General features: G+C 36.4%; 1 protein-coding gene across 11 annotated transcripts in view; it reads right to left on the bottom strand.

The window, feature by feature from the left end:
• The window catches only part of AHI1 (Abelson helper integration site 1), a 225,809-nt gene that overhangs the window by 57,827 nt on the left and 158,622 nt on the right, over positions 1 to 9,360 (bottom strand). The window lies entirely within an intron of this gene.

Here is a 9,360-nt window from a genome sequence, read left to right as displayed (position 1 = left end):
CCCCTGAAACCATGGTCCCCAGGCCCCTACCCCTGCTACTCTGTCTCTCAAAGTGTTTGACTGTATTCAGGAAACTTCTTAGCTTTGGTTTAGTCCAGCTGTGCTGATTTCCCCTGTACTGCATGCTGTCCTTCCCTTCACCTAAGATAATTCTTATCTACTATCTAGTTAGTAAATAACCCTCCCCCTCCCTCCCCACCCTTGTAACCATCAAACAATGTTCTCTTCTGTGTTTAAACCTTTTCCTGAGTTCTTTTAATAGTGGTCTTATACAGTACTTGTCCTTCTGTGACTGACTAAATTCACTCAGCATAATGCCCTCCAGATTCCTCCATGTTATGTTTCACGGCTTCATCGTTGTTCTTTACCGTTGCATAGTATTCCATTGTGTGGATATACCATAATTTGTTTATCCGTTCATCCGCTGATGGGCACCTAGGTTGTTTCCATCTTTTTGCTATCGTGAACAGTGCTGCAATGAACATGGGTGTTCATGTATCTATTTGTGTGACAGTTCTTATTTCCCTACGATATATTCCAAGGAGCGGGACTGCTGGATTGTATGGTACTTCTATTTGTAGCTGTTTAAGGAAGCACCAGAGTTCCAAAGTGGTTGTACCATTTTACATTCCCACCAACATTGTGCAAGTGTTCCAGTCTTTCCACAATCTCTCCAGCATTTATTATTTTGTGTTTTTTGGATTAATGCTAGCCTTGTTGGGGTGAGATGATATCTCATTGTAGTTCTGATCTGCATTTCTCTAATGGCTAACGATCATGAACGTTTCTTCACGTGTCTGTTAGCCACCTGAATATCTTCTTTGGCAAAGTGCCTGTTCATATCCTTTGCCCATTTTTTAATTGGGTTGTTTGTCTTTTTGTTGTTGGGGTTTTGCAGTATCTTGTAGATTTTAGAGATTAGATGCTGATTGGATTTGTCGTAGCCAAAAATTTTTTCCCAGTCTGTAGGCTGTCTTTTGACTCTTTTGGTGAAGTCTTTTGATAAACATAAGTGTTTGATTTTTAGGAGCTCCCAGTTATCTAGTCTCTCTTCTGGTGCTTGTGCATTGTTACTTATGGTTCGTATTCTCAAACACAGATTCTTTTCTGAGATCTAAGACTGCATTGCCAGTTCTCTAGTTCATGGCCCACAGTAACCTGAAATTTAGCATGTCTAAAACTGAATCTATTATTCTCAAAAAAGCATCTTCCCTTTCTCTTTTTTTTTCCATATCTGTTAGTGGGGTCATCATTCTCTCAGTAACCTATGTTTGCTGTTTTGGGATCATCATATTTTCATCACTTTTGAGTCCCTATCGTTAGTTCTAATCTCTAATGTTTCTCATAAGTATACTCCCTTTTCCATCTCTACTTATTCAGATCCTTATCACCTCAAGTGTGGACTGCAGTAGCTTCACAGCTCATTTACTTTCTTCCTATCTCCACTCCATCCCTGGTTTCATGAGCTGCTTCTCTTTTAATCTGAAATATTAACCCTTTGATCATATTATTCTCATGATCAATGCCTTACTATTGCTTATAATGATAAACTCTTAATTCTTTACCTAACATCTAACAATCTTTATAAATTATACCCAAACCACCTTTTGTAGTCTTCAAATGTCTCACATTCTTTAACTGCTTCAGTCAAACTGTCTATCATCTATATACTTTGTATAATGTCCTTTTGCTATGGTCTCTGGTTACCCTGTTACTCTGGTCTAGAACATCCTATACCCTTTAAATCCCCTCCTTCCTTCAAGATCCAGCTTAGCACCTTCCTACTAAATAGCCTTTCCAAACCACTCCAGTCGGGAATTCCTATAGCACTTAACGCCTATGCTATATTCCTACACCTGAGCATAAACTGCCTTGGTGACATCGCTTTCATTATTGCGCTGAACTTTTATCTATTTCATGTACTGGGTTTTAACTATTTATAATTCACTTTACTAACAAGACCAAGAGACTCAAAGACACAAACCATATTTCATACATTTTTTGTATTTCCACTTTTCCTACACCGTTCCCGTACCTATCCAGCGCTTAGTATGGTACTAGCCTCTGCATGCTGCTAATTATTTAGAAAATAAATTCAGCTCACACCACTATTATATTTTAGTTCTCTAGGAATATGAACTTTTCAAAATGTTAAAAGCTTAAAAGTCTGTCAGACAAATTCAGCAAAGCCAAAAGAGAACTGGGGGGAAAAGTCTAAGAAAAATCTCAATGTCAGTAGAGTATGCTAATGGGAAAAAATCAACATAAGCTTCATAATTTATCAGGTCTGGAGAAAAATTAATGTGCAGATACTTATTAAGATAAATGTATTATGGACAACTCACAAGTGATCTTAAAGGAAAATCTATTTTGCATTTAAATCTGAATTTCAATAGAGCTGCTTTGAATTGCTACTTTATTGATAAATGAAAACAGGTTCTTTTATGACTCAAGTTATAAAAGCTTATAGTTTATCAGTTCCCTCTCCACCCTGCAATTACCTACAGGAAGAGGCTGGCCATAGGTCTCATTTTATGAGTTTTATAGGTGCGCATTCACCTCATACTGTGAATTCCTGGTAAATTCTATAGATTGGAGACAATAAAGTGCTGCTTTTGGATCAAAGACTTTTCACTCATGTATTTATCCATAAATATGCTGCCCCAAATATTACGTTAAGATGTTAAACAGGCATATTTTACATAAAATATACGTACGAAGTATATTACACAAAAGTGTAAGAATGCAATATGCAGTAACCTTGCAAACCTACAGATGGGCTAAACAATGATTATAACCTAACAACAAAACCAACTCAGTGTTATAGAATAATGTTATAGAATAAGTACAGATATCATATAATCTAGAAGACACAGAATAAAATTTAATTTGTATGATTCAAACCAGCATATTTATGAATAACTTTAGTTTTGAGGGCAAGCAACATAACAAACATCTTAGAAATGTTTTTAGAACAATAAAATAATCTAAAACATTAAAGTTTACTAATGATGAAAAACTAGGCAACAAAAATTTATCAATCAGTCCTTATAAAATCTAGGAGTAGAATTGCAGAATGAATTTTAGTAGCTTGTTAAATTGGTCTTAGAATAAAGAATCAACATTCAAATTTCCAGTCAGGCTAGGATGTTTTAATTCCTAATGATTAGAGCAACACTAAAACGAATGGCAAATGTGTTCCATATTGGGATAATCCTGATGAGACAGCCTGGACTTTATTCCAACCTGTTGTGATAGATGGGCGGTCTTCTATGAAAATACAAACTGTAATCTTGTAAACTGCCAAACATTCATTTCTTAAAAGAAAATGTGTTCTCACTAATGGGGATGTAGTATATCTGAATAAATTAGGAAGAAAAGAGTAATATCAGTTACTGTTACAGGTTTGGAGCATAGGAGTGTTACATAAATCAGTCATTGATTAGACTAGGCCATATTGGTGTTATCTGAAATTGATCATATTAGTTTTCAGTGGAAGTAATTCAGAAACAATCTTTCTCAAATCATTAACAAGTCTTTATACATTCAGAATGGCTTACCAAGCGTTAATGTCTTTTATGTGTATATAAATTCCACTAGAAAATATCAAAGGGTATGGTATCTGCTATGCTATTACTGTACATTAAAAGCACATATACTTTACTATGCTCCTCATGTCTATCTCTAAGAAGAAAAGACCAAACATGTGGGGGGAACATTTCCTTATGCTACCTGCTATTTCTCTTTTATTTGCAATTAAGTCCTTCATTTAAAGCAAATACGGGACTCAAGCTATGCTGATTTAACTATTAACTAACTTTTACACCTGTCTTTCAGGGTTCAGACAATGACCTCTAATTAATCTCAGTTTGATATTGTACTTAACTTGCTATACAGCCTACAGACAGGTGCAGGGACTACTTCGTAAAGTAGCATGATTTGATTCTGCTCATATAATATAAAATCTAAGGGTTTTAATATTATGATTGTCTGATGTCTTGTTTCGTTTTCCAAAAACAGTAAAGTGTCTAGGTGAATATTATTCCAGACAAAAATCAATGAAAAGAAAGCCATACATTTAGGTATCAACCTGTAATTAGGGCATTAGGTACAAATAAAAGAAAACCTGTAATACAAGAGCGGACAAAAGAGGCTACCTAGACAAAAGAGTGTTACCAGGCTGATGTCCGATGGCTCTCCTGCAGTACTAAATGTTAAGTGATAGATCATCAATATCCACAATGTTTTTTTTTTGTATTGTACTTCAGGTGAAGGTTTACAGAACAAATATTTTTTCATTAAATAGTCGGTACACATACTGTTTTATGACATTGTTCACAACCCCACGACATGTCAACAAGCTCCCTTCTCGGCCTTGGAGGACCATTTTTTTTTTGTGAAAATATACATAGCCAAAGATACACTATTTCAAAAATTTCTACATGTACAATTCAGTGACGTCGGTTATGTTCTTCCAGTTGTGCTGCTATTCTCACTTTAGATGAAGGTTTACAGAACTAAATATTTTCTCACTGAACAGTCAGTATACATATTATCCTATGACAATGGTTAAGAACAACACTACATGTTGACACTGTCCTTACTCAACCTTGGGTTCCCTATCACCAGCTTTCCTGTCCCCTTCTGCCTTCTAGTCCTTGCCCCTGGACTGCTGTGCCTCATTAGTCCCATTTTGTTTTATGGGGCTGTCCAATACCCACAATGTTTTGAGGGGGAAAGGTCATGTCCAAATCACAGTCAAAAGTGTCTAATGCAAAGACAATTGATGTTTTTAAAATACGTGCAGTCAGATAATATGCTTCCCATTTTATATTTCTTGAAAAAAAAATTGGGAAATCTACTCTTACGTATGAACAAAATTAAGAGCTCAGCATGTAAACAACAAGCGATGATGAGCAGTATTACCTGTTAAAAGGAGAGTTTTAATTCTTCTTTTTGATGGTTGCAGCATGCCACGTGGGGATTTTTTTTCTTTTACTTTCTATAAAAGGTATCTCAGAAACAGATATTTATGTCTAAAAGAAATGGATCAGCTTTAGGTCATGGCATCTATTTATACGGAACAATTTTTTTTGAATTAGTCACAATCTGACAGAAAAGACGAAGTACAAAGAAATTACACTTGACTGTAAGTTGCTGATCTGATTGATATCCATCGTCCTCAAATATTTTAGTATGTATTTACTACAAATCTGGGCATTCTCCTATATGACAATGCATCCATCAAAATCAGGAAAGTAACAGTGATACATTATAATAATCTAATCCACAAATGGCATTCAAATTTCACCAACTGCCCCAATAATGTCCTTGACAGCAAAAGGATCCAGTCGTCTTTAGTTGCCATCTTTCTTTAGTCTCTTTCAGAACAGAACAATTTCTCAGTATTTTCATGTCTTTCATGACCTTGACGCTTCTGAAGGTTACAGGCCAGTTATTTTATAGAATACTCCTCAATTTGTGCTTGTCGAATGTTTCTTCATGATTAGATTCAGGTTATTCATCTTTGGGAGGGATATCACAGAAGCGATGACAGCTCTTTTCACTGTATCTTAATCAAGTGGTGTACGATTTCAATGTGTCCCATGACTGATGATGTTCACTTTAATCACTAGGTTAACATGTGTCTGCCATTGTAAAGTTACTCCTTCCCCTTTGTAACAACCAGTATTTTGTGGGAGAGTACTTTGGAACTGTGTTAACAGCCCATTCTCATCAAGCTTTAAATTAATTAATATATATCTATACCTATCTGGATGAATTCATAGGTGCCAATTTTACCCAAAGGGTTATAATCTATTATTAACACATTTATTTTGAAACTCGAATGATCTCTGGTTTGACCATTAAAAAAGCCGAACCAGTTGCCACTGAGTAGATTCCAACTCATGGTGACCTCATGTGTGTCGGAGTACAACTATGCTCGATAGGGTTTTCAAGGTCAGATTTTTCAGAAGTACACCGCCAGGCTTTCCTCCCGAGGTGTCTCTAGGTAGACTTCAACTTGCAAACTTTCGGTCAACAGTCGAGCAAGTTAACAATGTGCACCACCCCACAAAAACCAAACCAAACCCACTGCCACAGAGTCAGCCATATGTTACAGGCTACAGCTGAGCTCCATAGGGTTTTCTTGGCTGTAATCTTTATGGAAGCAGATTGTGAGGCCTTTTTCCATGGTGCCACTGGGTGGGTTTGAACCGCTAACCTTTCAGTTTTGCCCCACCCAGGGACTCCCATTTGACCAGGAGAAGCCCCTTCAAGCTGACTTCCGTATCTCTTTCAAATGTCTCCATCATTTTTTTAGTGCTTCCTCCTTGCTTTCTGTCACAAAAAAGTGTTCCAAACTCATCTTGTACTTTCCAGTCGCAGTCCTTGAATCAGTCATTTCTCCAAAGATTAGTTCCTTTTTATGGAGAATGAAATTTAGAAGTCAAGATCTGAGTGTTAGCTGTGCTCATTGCTACTGGACTGTCACTGCTCTCAGGCCCTCTCAGTAGACAGAGCTAGGAAATATATGTTATGTGTCTATATCGATTCTCAACATACTAAAAACCATCAGTACACAACTATACCTCCAATTACAATCCATCTAGTCTTTGCCTTCCCATATTGCTTCTCTGACAGTTGAGAAATCTGACTTGCAATATCCCTAATATACTTATTTGATTAATTCCTGAATATGTAACATGATCTTAGCTGTCAGCTCTTCTACTTGGATGCCCTCCTCCCACCAGCTGGGATACAACACACTACACCAGGCCACATCCTGAGTGGATGACTCCACAACCCACTTGAGCTTCGGAACCCCACAGCAGGCCACTCCTACATGTATATACCTTCTTCAGCCTGTTTGGACTCTGACACTCTATCCCTACACTGGGCTGCCCTCCTCATCATGCTTGGGATCTGACACTACACCAGACTGCCCTTGACACAGACATCCTTCTCACACAATTCTGGCTCCCCAAGCTAAGATATCCTTGCTGGGATTAACCCTTCTTACTCTGCACAGGCTTTGACACTCCGCTCTGAGCCCTGGTGTAGATGCCTACCTTGCTCTGACTCATCTAATGCCATCAGGTCCAAACTCTTCAGGAACCAAAGGGAAGGAGAGGATTAGAGAAACGGCAAGAGTTACATTAATATATAAATATTCCCTTTGGGAAAAAAAACAGAGCTCAGGCAAAATAACCACAACACTGGCAGCAAAAGTCAAACATATTTTCAAAAGAGACTAGGTATAAAGTTAACAATAATTCAGTAATACTTACCTGAATTATATTTAAAGATTGAGAAATAGGGGGAGGAGGGCAGACAAAAAAAAAATGGAAGAGAATACTAAATGCCTTGTTTCAAATGCAGGGACCCCAAATATACCACTTCACTCCCAATTTTTATCAGAAATGTTTAAGTTGAAGAATGTTTTTTCAAGAACTTAACAGATAACAAGCAATAGCATTTTTAAAAACGCAAAATATATTTATTCTCTAAAGCAGTAAAAACTATAAAAATCCAAATAAAAACCAAATAAAAATATCAAAGTTCTTGTAATAAATGAAAAACAAGAAAGTAAACAATTAAAAAAAGAGAGACAGCACAGAACAAAGTAACAAGAGTGGGTATGTTCTCAGGCTGACCTATATTTACTTAAAGAACACATAATTATAGCGTTATAGGATCTAACTATCCCCTGTAACCATATATTTACTGAAAAGTTCATTCAGAATTCCAAACTGTAATGTCAACAAATACATCTTTCTTTCCCTGTTATAGAGACTTGAGAGATTTTCATTTACTCATTCTTCACACCTGCTGAGTAGTTGTAACTAGCATCTTACACTCTCCTAGATCCAAGCCGCTCACATGGCAAAGTATTTTCTTTTACGATTAGGCTGATGGAGCAGGGGTTCCATCGAGAGGGAAGTGGGAGTGGTAAGGAGTAGAGAAGTGAGCTGAAAATTGTGGGTTAGGCATGGGGAAGAAGTCATTCAGGGCTCTAGCCTAAGCCATTTTGAAATTCTGGCCCACTCCCTTTCTACTTTTTTTTTTTTTTCCCCAACCCCAGAAAATGACTTTTAAATCATGGGATCTCTCCTTTGGGGGCCAGTACAGCACACAGTTCAGGCTTATAGACTTGTTAAATTTTTAGACAGACTCCTCCCCATTTACCCTATCTCCGAACAATTTTTCTCTTAAACCTTTAAGGAAAATAAGGGTGCAAAGGTTCAAATAAATGGAAATTAGGAAAAATTATATTTTTTAGAAAATCAGACTTTACCTATCCTGGGGACCAAAGGGCATTGGGGTAAGGATCAGACTTGTGATTCTCTTTAGAGCTTATGGAGAAAGGCCAAGGTTAACTGTCAGCCACCTGCGAGATTAGAGAGGCGAGGAGTAAGAGAACATGCTTAAAGAGACAGAAGGAGAAATGCAGCTTGTGTTGCCTCAGAAAAACATGAAAAAGGAGCTTGAGGAAATACTAGATGTTTGACTTCCTGTATAAACAAGTTATATTAAACCTTACTGAGTACACAGAGTAGACATGTTATTAATATATTAGGAGGTATTATTTAAATTAATCCAACTGGACAAGCACAATCAAAAGGCCAAAAATACCTATACTACTATGTATGAGATTTTGTTCCTAAATCATGAAGTTGTTTTCAGATCATTAGAGAACACTGCTGTAAATGATAATACCATAATTTCTCATGATTTCCTATCATCAGGATTTTGTTCTATTACTTCATCATTTCATTAGCATGGCAATCTACAATCAGCCTAGAGGGTGCAACAATCAACAGTGCCAGGATGCATTTTTCTGAGTACCAGAATTTACAAACAAATCAGAAATGCAAACACAAGTACCACAGTAGAGCCCACAGGAATAAATTTCAAAAGTATGTAAAATAATCCAATGATTAAATATATTATTCAAATATATTAAAGATAATTTATTTCCCTTAATTGCTAACCTTCAGTCTTTAATATTAAAGAACAAAATTTATATAATGTTACAGCTACTTTTTTAGCATACTAATTAAAGGATAACTAAAACATATACTATAGCAAAGTATTTTGTTTCATGATTAGGCTGAGGAGTAATTCTTCATACACTGGTCTTTTCTGGAGCCCCATGTATTAAGTTATCAAACATGTTAAATCAATCACATGGATTTATCACCAACAGAAAATTTGTGATAAAATTCAAATAAAGCTTAATACTAAATATTTTCTTAAAAAATGACATTATCTACCATTTTCAATAGCCCCTAAAAAGATAAAATACTTAGGAATAAATCTGACCAGGGATGTAAAAGACCTATACAAAGAAAACTA

This window comes from Trichechus manatus, unplaced genomic scaffold (assembly GCF_000243295.1).
Source record: "Trichechus manatus latirostris isolate Lorelei unplaced genomic scaffold, TriManLat1.0 scaffold00002, whole genome shotgun sequence".
Lineage (NCBI taxonomy): Eukaryota > Metazoa > Chordata > Mammalia > Sirenia > Trichechidae > Trichechus > Trichechus manatus.
This window is presented reverse-complemented; position numbering and strand designations above follow the sequence as displayed.